At 37.8% G+C, this 16,993-nt stretch overlaps 1 long non-coding RNA gene across 1 annotated transcript; it reads right to left on the bottom strand.

Moving 5' to 3' along the window:
• Window positions 1-2,961: 2,961 nt before the first annotated feature.
• Window positions 2,962-14,739, bottom strand: LOC107827217 (uncharacterized). Its single transcript, XR_001657479.2, has 3 exons — window positions 14,055-14,739; window positions 12,828-12,893; window positions 2,962-3,476 (listed from the first exon to the last, which is right to left on the bottom strand). It is a non-coding gene; the product is annotated as an uncharacterized LOC107827217 (long non-coding RNA).
• Between the last annotated feature and the right edge of the window lie 2,254 nt (window positions 14,740-16,993).

Here is a 16,993-nt window from a genome sequence, read left to right as displayed (position 1 = left end):
ATGGATATGTTGATTTGGTTGTAGCCGGAGTAACCATCCAAAAAGCAATAAAATGACCATCCGGCTAGTCGATCAAGCATTTGATCAATAAAAGGCATAGGGAATGGTCGTTGCAAGTGGCACTATTGAGCTTCTGGTAGTCCGTGCAAACTCTTCACCCAGTCACTGTCCTTGTTGGAATGAGTTCATTTTTGTCATTTTGAATCACGGCCATTCGTCCCTTCTTTGGCACACATTGCACCGGACTCACCAAGGACTATCGGCAATGGGGTAAATAACCACGGTATCCAACTATTTAATAATTTCTTTCTTTACCACTTCTTGCATGGAGGGATTCAACCTCCTTTGATGCTTCACACTAGGTTTGCTATCTTCCTCAAGTTGGATTTTGTGCTCACTAATACTGGCAAGAATCCTCCGGATATCCGCCATTTTCCAACTAATGGCACATCTATGCTCTCTCAAGGTCTCCAATAATTGCTCAAGCAACACATAATTTAACAAAAAAGAAACAATTACGGGTAGAGTTTTGTTAGAGACAAGAAATGTATACCTTAAGTGTGGTGTTAGTGACTTGAGTTCAAGTTGTGGCAGCTTAATGATTGAAGGCTTAGCGGGAGGAGTGGCTCTATCCTCCAAATCAAGGTGAATTTTTCTTCACTTCATAATTGTATGAACCAAGCCCTTGCAATGCTTTCACCGTCTCCACATATCCTTCTAAGTCATCACTATAAAAATTCATCAAGATCGGCGCCAATGCCTCATCAAGGCATTCCTCTTCCATTGTTACCTCAACCACATCTTCTACAATATGAACAACATCAAGTACTGAGATACGCTCGCATGCATTTGGCAATTTCATGCCCTTACTTGCTTGAAAGGAAACTTCTTCATCATTAACCTAGAATTTAATCTCATTTAGTTTTGAGTCCATGACTGCTCTTCCAGTAGCAAGGGATGGTCTCCCTAAGATGATAGGAATCTCTTTATCAACTTCACAATCAAGTATAACGAAGTCGGTAGGGAGGATAAACTACCCCACTTTCACAAGCACATCATCTACTATTCCCACCAATCGCTTAACTGAATGGTCGGCCATTTACAACCTCATACTCATAGACCTAGGCATTCCCAATCCTGCTTGCTTGTAGATATCAAGAGGCATTAATTTTATGCTAGCCCCATTATCACAAAGAGCTTGTGCAAAGTCACGCAATCCAATAGTGCATGGAATGGTAAAAGTATGTGAATCCTCCTTCTTTTGGACGACTGTTGTTGAAATGATGGAGCTAATACGGTGGGTGACACTCACCATTTCATTCTTGATAGTCTTCTTTTTCGTGATCAAATCCTTCAAGTATTTAGCAAAACCGGGCATCTCTTGAAAAGCTTTCACAAACGGAATGTTCACTTCTTGGATTTCTATCATCAACTCTTTTGGATAGTCTTGGAGGAAATGGAGGGGGGGTGTCTAGGAATCAGTGCTAGAGGTTTTGGTGCCTCTATTACTTTTTCCTCAACCTTTTCATGGCTCACATATTGATCCTTCACCTGCTTCGGAATTCTCTAAACTTCAACAACATTAGGCATTTCAACTTGTGCCTCATTCTCTTGTTCAGTATCTTTCACTTCGACCACCCATTCACTCTTACTTTGAAGTAGTTTCGCACTTAGAGTTATAATAACCATGCAATGAGAGGTTTGGCCACCTCCACTACCCTTTGGGTTTGCAATTTTATCACTTGGGAGCGTGGTTTTTTTGGGGGGGGTTTGTTCTCTTAAGAGATCCCTCATTTACGTCTCCAACTTTTGAATAGATGTGGTGTGAGAACTCACAATCTCAGTCATGTTTTTCATTGATATGTCGGTCCTCTTTTGATTTTTCAATACTCTTTCAAGCATGATCTCCAATTCAGAATTTTTTTGGTCTCTTGAAGAACTCTCCCTCCAATGTTCAGAGTTAGAGTGTTGTCCCTTTGGTAGAACATAGGGGTTTGAAATTCGATTTGCAAAATTTTTGTTGTTGTTACTCCAATTTTTTTGATTTGAACTACCTTTGTCATTTTGCCATTGTTGGGAACTTGCCCTTGCGGGTTAGGTCTCCATATCCACAAACACATTCTCCAGCTCGCCCATACTTGCCTAGTGACACAAAACAAAATAAGAAAAGTGTGATGGAATGAAAAAAGATGCAAAGTAAAGCACACACTAGTTAGTAATTTAAAACTGTATTCCCCGGCAACGGAGCCAAAATTTGATACACTCAAATTACATCTATATAAATGGTGTAAGGAAGCCGGTGTCAAATATAATAGCCCAACTAGGTCCGGGTCAAATCCCACAGGGAATAGGCGTGAAAAGGTTACTTGAGTAATGTGTCGCGTCACTAAGGCCGTGATTCTACGCCTTTAGTTTGGAAATAGATTGATAATTCTGAATTGTAAAGAGAAGCTATTTTGTTAAGAGAATTGATTAATTGAATAAGAAAACTAGGTTGTGTCCCCTTCGATGGAATGTAATGCCATAAGTGTTAATATGATATATTTCTTATGGGAAGTCTTTTTATATGCAAATAGTTCCTAAATGTCTACCCAATATTTCCCAATAGTTAGGTAGCATTTCCTCTTTATGATTTTTTCAAATATAAAAGAGTTACAATTAAGAGCAACCAATTTATGCCAAGTAGAACCCACTTATTCCTAAGAGATTTTACTAAACGAGGTTTAAAGCCTCGAGTTCTTGCTAATTATTTCTGCCAAACCCTAACCCATTTTTCCAATTGAAAGATAAAGTAAATTGGCACTAGGTACTGTTTGCAACCACCAACCATCAATGAAGCATAAAAATGAATAGAAATCAACAACCCATTATATAAGAACAAAGCCTTAAATAAAGTCATAAAAACTTAAAATGAAGACAAAGTATTGGAATCTATCCAAAAAGCCCTAAAATAAGGTAGTATTCAATGCACTCAATGTAGGACCTTTTTCATACAAGATTTCCAACAAAAATCCTAGCTCTTCTATTTATAATGTCCCAAAACATGCGGACAAATTTGTGACAAAAATAGGCTCCAGGAGACTTCTACGGTCGCGGAATGGACCGCGAATACGATCTGCGGTCTTCACATTTGTCGCAATACCGTAGATTGATCCTCAGCGATTTCAGATTTTCATCGCATATCAGTTATGCGATCCACATAATTATTTCGCGGTCCGCAAAGTAGATCACAGATTCATCTCTTTGGATCACTAGAATTCCTCTTGTATTTGTGTCATAATTTTGCGGTCCGCACATCAGTTATGCAATCGCGTATTAAACCGCATTTGAAACTCTTAAAGCCAGGCAGGCACGATACCATCTATGATTGAAGTGCGGTTCACATAGCTAGTCTTCGGTCGCAGATCAGCCGCAAAACTGACTTCTTCAGGTTTTTGACATCTTTTTCATGTTCTTGCCTCTTCAAGTCCGATTTCCTGCAAAACAACAAAACTACATGAGAAACGACTAAAACTGCTTTAAAAGTAGCTAAAGTCTATGAAATTAGTATTGAAAGTGCTGCATTCTTCGGCACATCATCGGTCGATGGTGGTTGTTACATTATAATGGAGCAACCTCCTATACCACGGCCGAAACCCTATGTTGGATTGAGACAGGGAAAATAACATACAAAATATTATTTGCTTTATCTTTAGAAGTACATTGTATGTGTACTTATATAGGGATAGATAGGGTACACAAATTACTAAAATTACTGGGCTTTGCCCTAGTGGGCTCTAAGAGCACCCCTTATGGATGGACTATGTTTCTTATAGTAGTTAAATTCAAACTATGCTATTAAGCAAATAAATGTTTATCCAACAATGATTTATTTTTTGAGCAAATAATTTAACTTTTGAATATTCAGTATGCAACATTCATGATTTTATAATAATTAGTATCTATTTACGTGCTTTGCACGTACATCTCACCCTAATGGTTGAAAGAGTGAAAAATATGTGTTTTTGTAGCTTCATATAAAAGAGGTTTTTTGCATTTTCATGTTAAGACGGTGTCACTTTACCCATTCAATTATTAAGTTAATATCTTTTGTATGTTTTTTATAATATTTTCTTTATTTTTCGGGTAAAAATAAACATATATTTAATGATTCGGTCGATCGTTTTATGTATTGTAGACCTGTTCCCTTATATATTGCCTCTTATATGTTCATTTTTGGTTATGTGACTTACCAGGATTGTTGGATTAGTTTCAGAAAATTTTTGGAGTGAATTGGGACACTTAGTCCTAAGGTTGGAAGCTTAAGTAGAAAGAGATGACCGGAGTTTAACTGTGTAGCTGAATCCACAATGGTCTTTTGATGATTCCAATAGCTTTTTATGGTGATTTTGGACTTAGGAGTATATCCGGATTTGGATTAGGAGGTCTGTAGGTTAATTTGATACTTTTTGGCGAAAGTTGGAAAGTTGAAGGTTGATAGGTTTGACCAAGAGTTGACTTTGTTGATATTGGGTTTGGATTTTGGTTTTGAGAGTTGGAATATGTCTGTTGTATCATTTGAGACTTGTGTATAAAATTTGAGATCATTACAAGTTGGTTTAATATGATTTGTCATGTGTTTTAGAAGTTGAAAGTTCATTAGTTTTATTAGGCTTGAATTAGGGTGCGATTCGTTGTTTTGATGTTGTTTTAAGAAATTTGATACATAGAGTAAGTTCGTGGTATGTTTTGGGATTGGTTGGTATGTTTGGATGAGGTCCCGGGAGGCCTCGGGTGTGATTCAGATTGAGTTCGGATTCATTTTGGACGTTAAGGAGTTTGCTGAAAAATCTGTCTTCAGCTATTTTTGCACCTGCAATGGGATTGGCTGCAGATACGGAGCCACATGTGCGGCCTCTTTTGCACAGGTACGAGGTTGGCCTGGCTGGGGGATAGGTCATAGATGCACAAAAGTTTCCGCAGAAGCGGATGCGCTTCTGCGAGGTTGATTTGCGAGGAAAGGGTTTGTTAGAGTACTCATTTGGCTAGCTTGAGGTAAGTATCTTACCTAAACTTGGTTTAGGTACTAGTTGCCTGAAATATTTATGATAGTTATGTGCTATGAGTAACGCATATGTGTTGGGATGAGCCCATATGCTTGCACCGGGGTACTATTTCTTGCTCGTGGTAGTGCTTAGGATATGATAAGCCTTGATCTGATTGCTAACCTTAATGTTGTGTTGTTTCTCCCATGTGTACCCATGTTGTAGGCTATATGTACCACATTTGAGATTAAATTGAGGTTATTCTCCTTATCAAACTGATAAAATATTATTTCGTGATGAAATTGTCTAATCTAGTTGTGATAGAACACCTACACTATAGCATGCTATTTATACCAGTCCAGGAGTATGAAACTTGATAATCATTGATCATGTACATGTATTCTTGTATATTTGCTTTCTGTGTGCTATGATCTGGACTGGTAGCATTTGATCACGTCGGGCAGATTGTGATTATTGGCACGTGAGTTGTCCACGCTATTTGTATTATTGGCACGTGAGTTGTCTATGTAGCATGTGAGTTATTCGTATAGATCCAAATATTTATATTATTAGCACGTGAGTTGTCCGTGCGGATCCGAATATTGATATTATTAGCACATGAGTTGTCCGTGCAGCACGTGAGTTTTCCGTGCAGTGTGTGGATATGGATCCATCCTCCTAAGGTCACCCTCTCATTTTTCTCTCTTGATGGTGTACGTGCGGATTGAGGAAAATTGATCAGTGGTTTTGTACTGTATTGGAAATTCTAAGGAAAATCTGGTCAGTGCTATTGGCTTACTGCATTTTATTTTTACTTGCATATCATCTTTATATGCTGGATCATTGACTGAGCAGAGTACTTGAGTAATTATGGGCACAAAGGTAGTTTTATCCGTTATTTCCTGATTTGATCATACCTATGTTTGTACTTGTTAAATTTATGAACTGTACGGGTTATAGCAAGTATCATTTACAATTCTTGTTGCTTTTACCTCGCCAAGGTTAGATATGGTACTTGCCAAATACATTGGGTCAGTTATACTCATGCTACACTCTGCACTTAATTGTGCATATCCAGGTGTCAGACCCAGTCATCAGTAGCAGAGATGATTGATGAGCTGATTGATATTCGGGAGAAGAGGTATAGTTTCTTTCTCGACCGCAAACTTGGAGTCTCTTTCCATATCATATTGTTTTCCTTATGTAAGGCCCCGTAAAGGTTTACCAAAAAAACCCGGGGTTCCTGGTGCCAAGCTCAGCGTGGCGTGGACTTTTTGGGTTGAACAGTGCGTTGGGGAATTGAAGAAAATTTTTGGAAGTGCAAGGCGTTTCTGTGGTCCATTCTGCGATCGCAGAACTGATCTGCGGACTGCAGATCTGCCGCGGAGTGGAGCAGAAACCTGAGCTAAATTTTAGGACCAATATGCGGTCCATTATGCTGCTGCATAATTATTTCGTGGGCCGCACAATCCATCGCATGTACCATATAAAGATTTTCGGAGACCGATCGCAGAGTGAAGCAGAAATGCATAGTTTCGGAGGGCCATTATGCGGCCCATTTTGCGGATCCAAGAAGCATTATACGGTTGCATATGCGACCGTAGATCTACATCGGAACTTCATTTTTTAGTTTTATAAACCCATCCCCATTCTTATAAAACAGTCCTAGGGATCATTGTAGAAGGTTCAAACTTATGTTTTAGAGAGAGAAAAGTGGTCTAGAGTGAGAAAAGGCACTTTTAAGTCATTTGTTCATCCATCCTTACTCGAGCCTTGAAGAATTCACAAGGGTAAATCACAAGGTCTTCAACGAAAAGGTACGAATCTACACCCTAACCCTCAATTTCGAGATTTAACTAAAAATAGGTAATAAGGCAAGTAATTCTTGGGTGTGGGAGTTGTTCATTATGCATGCATGTACTATCTAGGGTTGTGGGAAGATGGTTGAGTTCAATTGGGTAGATTTTGGTTAGTGGGATAAAGGAATTCATCATAGGAGGATATTGAAACCTTAATTCCCACCTAGTGTTTGATAAAATGCTCGAATGAGCTGGAACCATGGACTCCTTCCTAATTTGTGTTCAACTTTGTTATAGTTCAAAATAGATCAAAGTGGCTAAGATTTCCGAACATTGTAGTAATTTAAGGAAGCTCAAGGCGAGATATGTTGGCTAGACTCTTCTCTTAGAATTGAACCCCACAATGTCCTTGTAATTCTCGAGTTGTTCATCATAAATTGATTATTCCGAACAAGCTTTGTGATAAAAGATATATGCTCAATATGTGTTTCAAATATTCTTGATATGTTGTGTTACTATCTGAGAATGTGTTCAAAGTATGGATTGCATATCTAAATGTTATAACTTTAAGTCGTGTTTTAAATGAATGCTATTATGCCAAATTGTATAAGAAATATCTATGTGCTTAAGACTCTTACTTGCTCACATGAGGACTTAAAGTCGTTAATATAAATGCTTTATTGTTGATGATCCGTGATGATGTTTGAAAGTGAAAGAGGTGAGCATGAAATATGAAAATACGACCAACATGCCAAGAACAACATTACATTCGGAGCCATAGTGCCAATGAAACTAAAGTGCGTGTAAAATACATTGAAATGAGTTGTAAATCCTTTAAATAAACAAACACTTTGGGAGTATCGTTAGTCACCGAGGAAGGGTAGGTTAAAATAACCTAACCCTGAAACTACACGTGCCGGTGTAGGAGTAAATTGCGAATATTCCCCTTTATTGGGATGAGATGATTGCTAAAAAAAGGTGATGTCGATCCATATGGCATTGTGGTGAGACGGCCTAGCCGGTCGGGTCGTGATCGGACACCATGCCACACACATGGTGGTGATTATGTTTGAAATTATGATTGCGATAATGATTGAGATCGGGATAATAATTGTGATTGTGATTGATGTCTTGGGTGAGACGGCCTAGCCGATCGGGCCTTGATCGGACTCTGTGCAAAATACACGGTGGCATATCTTTATCGATGCTATGATCTCCCAACCTATAATATGGAAATTACTTGAAAACTTATATTGCTCCTAACTTGATGTTTTGGTATTGTTTGAAATTTTCCTAACTTGGTGACTTTTGAGAGGGTGTTTGGTTATTCATACTAGTACTATTCCACTTATACTAACGTCACACTGCATCTTTAATAGATGCAGGTGGTTCCACAGCAGGCGGCTTTGATCGTTGATAGCGGTACACCCTCTTCCCAGCTGACTTGGTGAGCCCCACTTCATTTTGGGGTCGTATATCTTTTGTCCTTATGTATTATGTTTTGAGGTATAGCTGGGACCTTGTTGCCGGCACTATCATCGTACTCTTTTGTATCCATTAGAGGCTCCGTAAACATAGTGTGGTGGTATGTTGGTGTTGGGAAAGTCAAACTTGTAATGTTGTAATTGTATTACACGTTCCACATCAAAGTATGAAAGTGTTGTATTTTAAACTGTATTAATGATGTAAGTATTGATAAGGAATCGATGTTGTTACATGATTCTCCCCGATACCTAATTAGTGAAATGGATCTTTTCTTTATTCGTGAGTGAGATCGGATAGAAGGCATTGTACGGCTTGCTCGGCCGGGTTATCTCGGTTGAGCACCAGTCACGCTCCCCAAGGTTGGTGCATGACACCTTATTTCATACAGTGTTGCTATTTTGGCTTTCATACTTGTATTTTCTTTTCGTCTTAGATCTCATGACTCTGTATTTACCAGTTCTGGGGAATTTGTCATGTATTCATATTATTATGTTATGTTAAAGTTTTAGACTTATGTTTATTCTGTCACTTTTGAATTTTTGGTTCATTATGGTTATATCCGGCTTACCTAGCAAGTGCGTTAGACGCCATCACGACGGGTTGAGATTTTGGGTCATGACAAGTTGGTATCAGAGCCGTAGTTTTATAGGTATTACGTGTCATGGGCAGGTTTAGTATAGTCTTGCGGATCGGTACGAAGACGTCCGTACTTATCTTTGGGAGGCTACCGAACTGTTAGGAAAACTTCACTATCTTGCATTCTTGTCGTGCGGATTTGTTATTTCCAAATTTTAAACCTTGACAATTCTATTCTCTCACAGATGGTGAGGACACGTGCAGCCGGATCAGGAGGACGACCACCAGTTAGGGTCACAAGAGGCCGGGGCCGTGATAGAGGTCGAGGTCGGGCTCGTACTACAACTAGAGCAGTATCTGTGGAGCCACCAATCGCTCAAACTGAGGAGAAGTTCTATATATTTTTCGGCCAGTTGGACCAAATTAGGCACTAGCAGTGCCTATTGTTATTCCTAGCCTTCAGGAGGCCTTGGCTCAGATTTTGACTATATGCATGAGCCTGGCTCAGGCGGTTTCGATTCCAGTTGCACCAGCTACCTCACAGACTGGGGGAGGTGCCAGAGTCCTGCCTCATGTACTATAAAGTAGCTAGCTCAGGGTCATCAAACACCGAGGGTGTTACTAGTTCAGCCGGTTATTGCTACCCGGGCTGAGGTTGGTCCACTGATGAGTGATGAGGAGCAGAAGAGGTTGGAGCGATTTGGGAGGCTTAAAGCCTCTAGAATTCAGCGAAGGGGAGTCAAAGGATGCTCAGGATTTTCTAGACCGGTGTCAGTTTATTCTTCACACCGCAGGTATTTCTGACACCACTACAGTTACATTCACTACATTTCATCCGACAGGGGCAGCCTACAGATGGTGGTAAGATCATGAGTTGAGCATGCCAACTAATGTAGTGTGACTTACATGGCATGAGTTCTCAGTTCTATTCTTAGAGAAGTTTGTCCCACAGACTCACAGAGAGGAGTTGTGTAGGGAGTTTGAGCAGCTTTGCCAAGAGTGTATGACTGTGACCCAGTACGAGATGAGATTTGCAAATTTGGCACGTCATGCTATATGGTTGGTTCCCACTGAGGGGGAGAGGATCAGGAGGTTCATTGATGGTCTCAACTACGGTTAATGTTACAGTATGGCTCGAAATGTTACGACAGATGCCAGGTTTGACTAGGTGGTCAAGATTGCTATGCGCGTGAAGCAGGTCCACAGGCTTGAGCATGAGGAGCAGGAGGCCAAGAAGCCTCGTGGTTTAGGTTGTTTTAGTAGTGCCTCATCTGGAGGTCAGTCACACTATAGCAAAGGTCATCCTTCTAGACCCGTTCAAACAACTCAACATGTTCCTCGTAGTTCTTTAGTTTGCTACAGTTCCTATAGTGCACGCCCAACTTAGTCATCATTCAATGAATTATCGGTACATAGTTCTTACCATACTACATCTGCACAGGGTTCCACAGGCGGTTATTCAGATTATCAGGGTTAGCAGCTCCGTCAGAGGAAAGGTTGTTTTGAGTGCGAGGACTTGAGTCATCTCAAGAGAGATTGTTCCAGACTGTTGAGTAGGGATCCGTAGTCGAGCTCTCACCCTATGACTTCAGCATCAAAAACTACACCACTCGTACAACCAGCTAGAGGTGGAGCACAGTGAGCACGAGGTCGCCCTAGATGGGGAGGTTGTTCAGGTAGTGGTCAGCCCCATTTCTATACTTTTCCTGTCAGGGCATAGGTATTTGCTTTCTATATTGTGATCGCATATATTGTTTCAGTGTTCCACAAGTATGCTTCAGTACTATTTGATCGTGGTTCAACTTATTCATATGTGTCATCATACTCTGCTCGTTATTTGGATATATCTCGTGGTTCTTTAGCTATGCATGTTCATGTATCTACCCCGGTGGGTTATTCTATTGTTGTGGATCATTTATATCGATCGTGTGAGGTGACTATTGGGGGTTGTGAGATGAGAGTTGATCTTTTACTGCTTAGCATGGTTGATTTTGACTTGATATTGGGCATGGATTGGTTGTCGCCATGTCATGCTATTCTTGATTATCACGCTAAGACCGTGATATTGGCATTTCCAGGATTGCCTAGGATTGAGTAGAGAGGTTCCCTAGATTATGTTTCGAGTAAGGTGATTTCATATTTAAAGGCTCAACAAATGGTTGAGAAGGGATGTTTGGCGTACTTGGTCTATGCGAGGGATATTTGTGGTGAATCGTTGAGTCAGTTCCGGTAGTGAGAGACGTCCTAGATGTGTTTCTAACCGACCTGTCCAGCATGCCACCCGACAGAGACATCGATTTTGGTATTGTCTTGGTGTCAATCACTCAACCCATTTCTATTCTACTGTATTGCATGGCACTTATAGAGTTGAAGGAGTTGAAAGAGCAGTTGCAGGAGCTACTTGATAAATGCTTCATCAGACCTAGTGTATCGCCTTGAGGTGCATCAGTTTTATTTGTGAAGAAGAAGGATAGTACTATGAGGATGTTATTGATTATAGACAGCTGAAAAAAGTTACAATTAAGAACAAGTACCCGCTATAACGCATTAATGACTTATATGACCATCTTCAGGGTGCTAGAGTGTTCTCGGAGATTGACTTGAGATTGGGGTATCATCAGCTGAAGATCTGGGATTCAGATATTCCAAAGACAATTTTCAAGACCTGTTATGGTCACTCTGAGTTTCTAGTAATGTCTTTTGGGCCGACCAATGCCCTAGCATCCTTAATTGGTAGCAGAATTCTAAATCTATTATGACTCATAAAACCTAAGTAAGGAAAAATTGAATCCAACTATCAGACCCAACTCCCACCGGAGCCGCGACGACGCATAACACTACTTGCTAGGCAAGCCAACAGTCACATAAGAACAATGAATTTAATCAAATAAGGCTTAATAAACTCAACAACGAAGATATCATGAAATTCTAAGAAAGTAACAACAATACTGCTACAACCATCCCAATGATCTGCTGTCAACGAGTACATGAGCACGACTGAGTATCAAAATACAAGACCAAATCCTAAATACAACTACAGTCAACCCTCTCTATAACAACCTCGTTTGTTCCGATATTTTTTGGCTTTTATAGTGAATGACTATTATACACCTATAATAACATTCAACGTTTAAATATTTTTTGGTTGTTATAGATAAAAATTATTCAAAAATTAATTATTTTTCCTTTTCTAATGTTATATATAAAAGATAAAAAAATTATTCAAATTTAAAATCTAAAAAGATATGCATATATCACTAGTTAAATATTGAAGAAATCTAATACATTATTAATAAATTCATAACTAAATGTATAAAGATTTAACTCTAAGGCAGAAATAGTAACGCTAACCAGAAAAACAAATACTTTCAAGATTAATGGAAGAACTTTGTAATTGTAGATTGTTTCATAAATTTTATTCTCTTACTAGCAATATAACGCTTAAATTGGCGAAGATTCGTGTCCAAATTTTCAGCAAAAAAGTATCCAATAGTTTTCCCTTGAAGATAATCTAAGAGCTTGATAGTTAAATTTTCTATCTATATAGTTTTTGGAATATGTCCAATGGAAAAGATATCATGTTGAAATCTTCAAATCTTATATCTTATGCAAGATGGAAACTTTGTTTAATGAAAAAGATTGTGGGCTTATTTTTATAATTATTATTAGTAATCTTAATGATTTTATATGGTTGTTATAGGGGTAACTTTACAAAGAGTGTTCTTCTATAAATATGGTTGTTGCTGTTATAGGTAAAATATTGTTACAGAGAGGTAAAATATAACTTAAAAAATTAGTTCTGATGAAAACTTGGCTTTTATAGTGAATGGTTGTTATATAGGAATGCTGTTATAAAGAGGTCTGACTGTATCTGAATAGTAGAACAATAATAATAAAAATGATGAAAGAGCACTTCAAGGTCTGCGGATGGCATAGACGCTACCTCGTAGTCTCCGTAAAGCTGGTAGCAACAGACTCTAGAGATCACCGCGTCCGAAAGTACCTGGATCTGTACATGAAGTGCATAGTGTAGTATGAGTATAACCGACCCTATGTACTGTCACACCACCTTTTTCTGAAAATAGAGAATTTTTCCAATTAAAATGACATTATTCGAAATAAGATTATTTATTTAATTAAAGTCACTACTTGGGATATTTGTTATGGTGCCCCAAGTCACCGATTTATTTTAAAATTCTAAATCGAGGAAATTAACTATGTTTAAGTTTGCGAAAGCCAGAAGATCGGGTAAGAAATTTTATTAACCCTGAAGAAGGTGTAAGGCACTCCTGAATTCTGTGGTTTTGCACGGTCGCTTTAATCACACCTGACTTAATTATTTATTTAATTACGTATTTTTAAAACCTATGTGAGTTTTACCTTTCACCGCTTTTAATTATGGCGTTATGGATTTATCTTTAAAACGGATTGCGTGTGTGTAGATCCGTTTTGTTTAGTGTGCTAAAAATCATTTCATGCGTATATGTACACAATTAATAACACTTTATTATTATTTAGATTGTTTTGCCCAAAATTGCGTGAACGCATACTTCGGTTTTAATTTTGGTAATCACAATTATGTCACGCGAACGTATACATAATCGCGGTAGATTAATTAAAAGCGCGCTTAAAGTATTCTAACAATGTTCATTATACTTTCTAAATTTTGAGATTACTGTAAGGCCGTGAATTATGAAAATTGTGAAAGAAATGATGTAATCTAGGTACTAAGCTAAGGGCCAACATGTTATTTTATCATATCAAATTCAACTCTCTTTTCTATCCAACTTATCAATTTACGGCTCATTTGATTCTAAAACCACTCCTCTTAATTGATAACATTGCCCTTAGATATCAATTTTCCACATGTCAAGTACTTCATAAACTAATAAAACAAAAACCAGCTATATGAAATTGACCCGAGAAACAAACGAAGTCAAGAAAGATAATCGGAGCATTTGAGTAAGCAAAAACCAACTAGGACACACCTAAACATTGATATAGCAGACAATCCTTATTCTTTCACTACTAAAATATTTAGAAAAGCATAAATACCACAAAACTAAAACAAAGATATAGGAATACTAGTGAGTTATAGAGCAAACATACAAATAGGCGCAAAACAGAGGTAAGTAAAACACCAAAACATGCTGGAAGTTAAGGAAAGAACCTCAAATTGAGATCTTTAACGTTGATAACATTGGAATACAAGAGTCGGCACACGAGTCAACAACCAGAACTCGGACTGAATCTCTCACTGACGACCTCGAACCTCGACTTAAACTCGTCCGTACCTTCAACTCGAACTACTCCAATTTTGGGAATCTCTATGCATGTTTTAAAGGGTGAAACTGGCGATCTTCGAGGTGGTTTGACGGGGTGTTTTATAGCTGTATTTTAGGTGGATTTGGTGTGTTTTCACAGCTGGTTTGATGGAGTTATTTTGGGGTTACTTTCAGCTGATTTTCATGCTAGTTTGGCGTGATTTTGGGGCTAGTTCAGGGTTGTTTCGCAGCTGTTGAAGGACTGGTTTTAGGCATGTTTTCCAACACTTTTTCAGCAGGGTTTGGGACTTATTTTCATGGCTTTTGGAGCTGGTTTTTGGAAGTTAAAATGGAGGGGATGAGTGGAGTTTCATGGGTGGTTAATGGCTCGAGAAGATAGGCTATCGAACTTTTCCCGTTCTTTTTCTTTTTGTTCCCCCGTATTCTCTTTTTTGTTTGTGTGTGTTTAATGTTTATATAGCTGAGCAGATGAATTGGGGAGCAAGGAAGGTTTTATTAGATAAGGCTAAAAGAAAAGTTATTCCCTGATGAAAGAATCCAATATGGCAGCTATCTCTGTGTGTCACGTGAGAGTTAGTTCAAAAAGAAAAAATCCAAAATGTGAGCAAAATGTGATGATAATTTAAAAGTGAGGAAAATATGTGCTGGTAGGGAATAAAATTATTTAAAGCTTCTGTGGATATGCCATTGTAAAATGATTTATCAGAATTAAAGGCCACATGAGAAGTTTGTTAGTGAGATAACATGGAATCTTTGCAAGATAGCAATTTCTGATTGGCTCTTTTTTTTTTTTTTTTTTTTAGTATTTTCTTTTTTTGATAACAAATAAATAAAAATCTACTCCTACTAAATCAAAAATAACAAGATAAAATTACTATATACTCAATCTTCGTTTATTGAAAGTATCAAATTTAAAAATTGCATTAAACTAAATAAAAATATATTTTATTTTTATTTTTTTGAAAACTTTCTTTCTTTATAAATAAAAATAAAACTTCTACTAAAATGTGACCTTTTTTTTAACCATTTTCATTTTTCTTAAATAAAATATATAAAAAGGTGAAATAAGAGATAAAATATATAGATTAAAGTTTAAATATATTTACATACTAAAAATTGATAAATATTTCAAGCATGGTAAAAAAATTAGGTGCTCACATGTACTCAATAAGTAACAAAACTAACCTTAGGCAGAAAGAAGTGACGAGCTCAAAAACAATAATTAGAGACCAATATCAATAACCAGTAATGTTTCAGAATATAAAGGAAATAGTAGAATCAGGTAACTCAATGATATTATGTTCAGCTCGTTAACATTTTAGGAATTTAGACATGTCTTTTGAGTATAACAATTTAAGCCCAACACGGATATGGTTTCATTTACCAGCTAGCATGAGGAAGGTACATCTCTATGCCTACATGTCAACTCAACATTATTATAGCGAAACTATCAAGAATAACCACATAGCTATACTTAGCACTATACGAGTGCCTGGCATAAATGTCCATCATCAAAGCACGTATATAAAATATTGTGCCTGCGCCCAATGCTGGCATGTCAGACTCCGGATGGACAGATCCTGCCCAAGCGCTAATCATAATCACATAGCCCAATGGAGAGGCCTAGTGCACGCGTCGCCCCAAAATCAATATCGCTTAGCCCAATATGAGTCTGGCATATGCATCACCTCAAAATCAATACCAAAACGGCTCTATAGCACAAGCTCAGTCATTAACTACTCAAGTCTCAGATAATCATATTTCATAATACTTATATCAATAGTGTCACACATATAAGGCATCAACAACATATGAGGAATCAATAAGAAAGTACTGATACAGAGATATCATACACGGATATAGCGTCATGACCGAGAGTATGTGTACAATTAAGGTAAATAGCTCAGAAATAGCAAGAATAGCCTATCATGTCTCGAACAATTAGCACATAGACTAGACATACTTTCTAACATGAATAATGGCTTATTTAATCATACAAGTAGAGAAAATACGGATATAACGAGGCGTGATAGCAAAACAAATCTCACGATAGTATAAAATCCACCTCTAATCATGAATACTTCAGTGCGCACACTCACGCTCGTCACCTAGCGCATGTGTCACCCCAATATCTCTCATGCAATATAATTCTTAGGGTTAAATACTATCAAATCTAAGTTTAGATATGTTATTGTCACGACCCAAAATCTACTGTAGGCCGCGATGGTGCCCAACGTCACCATTAGGCAAGCCAATGGTGAACTACCAACTTAATTACTTATTTTATTATTTTTGAAATCATGAATCCCATTAAATAATAGAGCAAAATATGGAACTCATAGAAATCTGTGCTATTCTATACAAAGTTTCGAATATAAATAAATCATAAAGTGAAATGATAATAATAACGTGAACTACAATAGTGAACATCCACTAGGAACCCCCAAAACCCAGTATCACAAGTGCATGAGCACCTACTAGGAAGTAGAATAATAATATAACATCTGTCTGGAATACAAGATAGACATGATAATATAAATAAGTATTATGGAGACCCCGTATGTTGCGGTGTGTAACATGGGATGCAACTCATTATAAAGTCCCCTGAATAGTTGTGCCTTTACGCCCAAGAGACCAACAGAAATATATATATACCCGCATAATAAGTTTAGAAGTGTAGCATGAGTACGTAAATCAATGCATACCTAGTAAGTATTGATGACGTCCAAATCCACTACTAAAAAGTAAATGGACATGGTCGCATGCAATATAATTTACCCAACTATGAGTCGGGGTCGAATCCCACAGAGAATAATATGTAGGT

Source organism: Nicotiana tabacum, chromosome 24 (genome assembly GCF_000715075.1).
Source record: "Nicotiana tabacum cultivar K326 chromosome 24, ASM71507v2, whole genome shotgun sequence".
In the NCBI taxonomy this organism is placed as follows: Eukaryota; Viridiplantae; Streptophyta; class Magnoliopsida; order Solanales; family Solanaceae; genus Nicotiana; species Nicotiana tabacum.
Note: the sequence above shows the minus strand (reverse complement) of the source record. Positions and strands in the feature narration are given on the sequence as shown.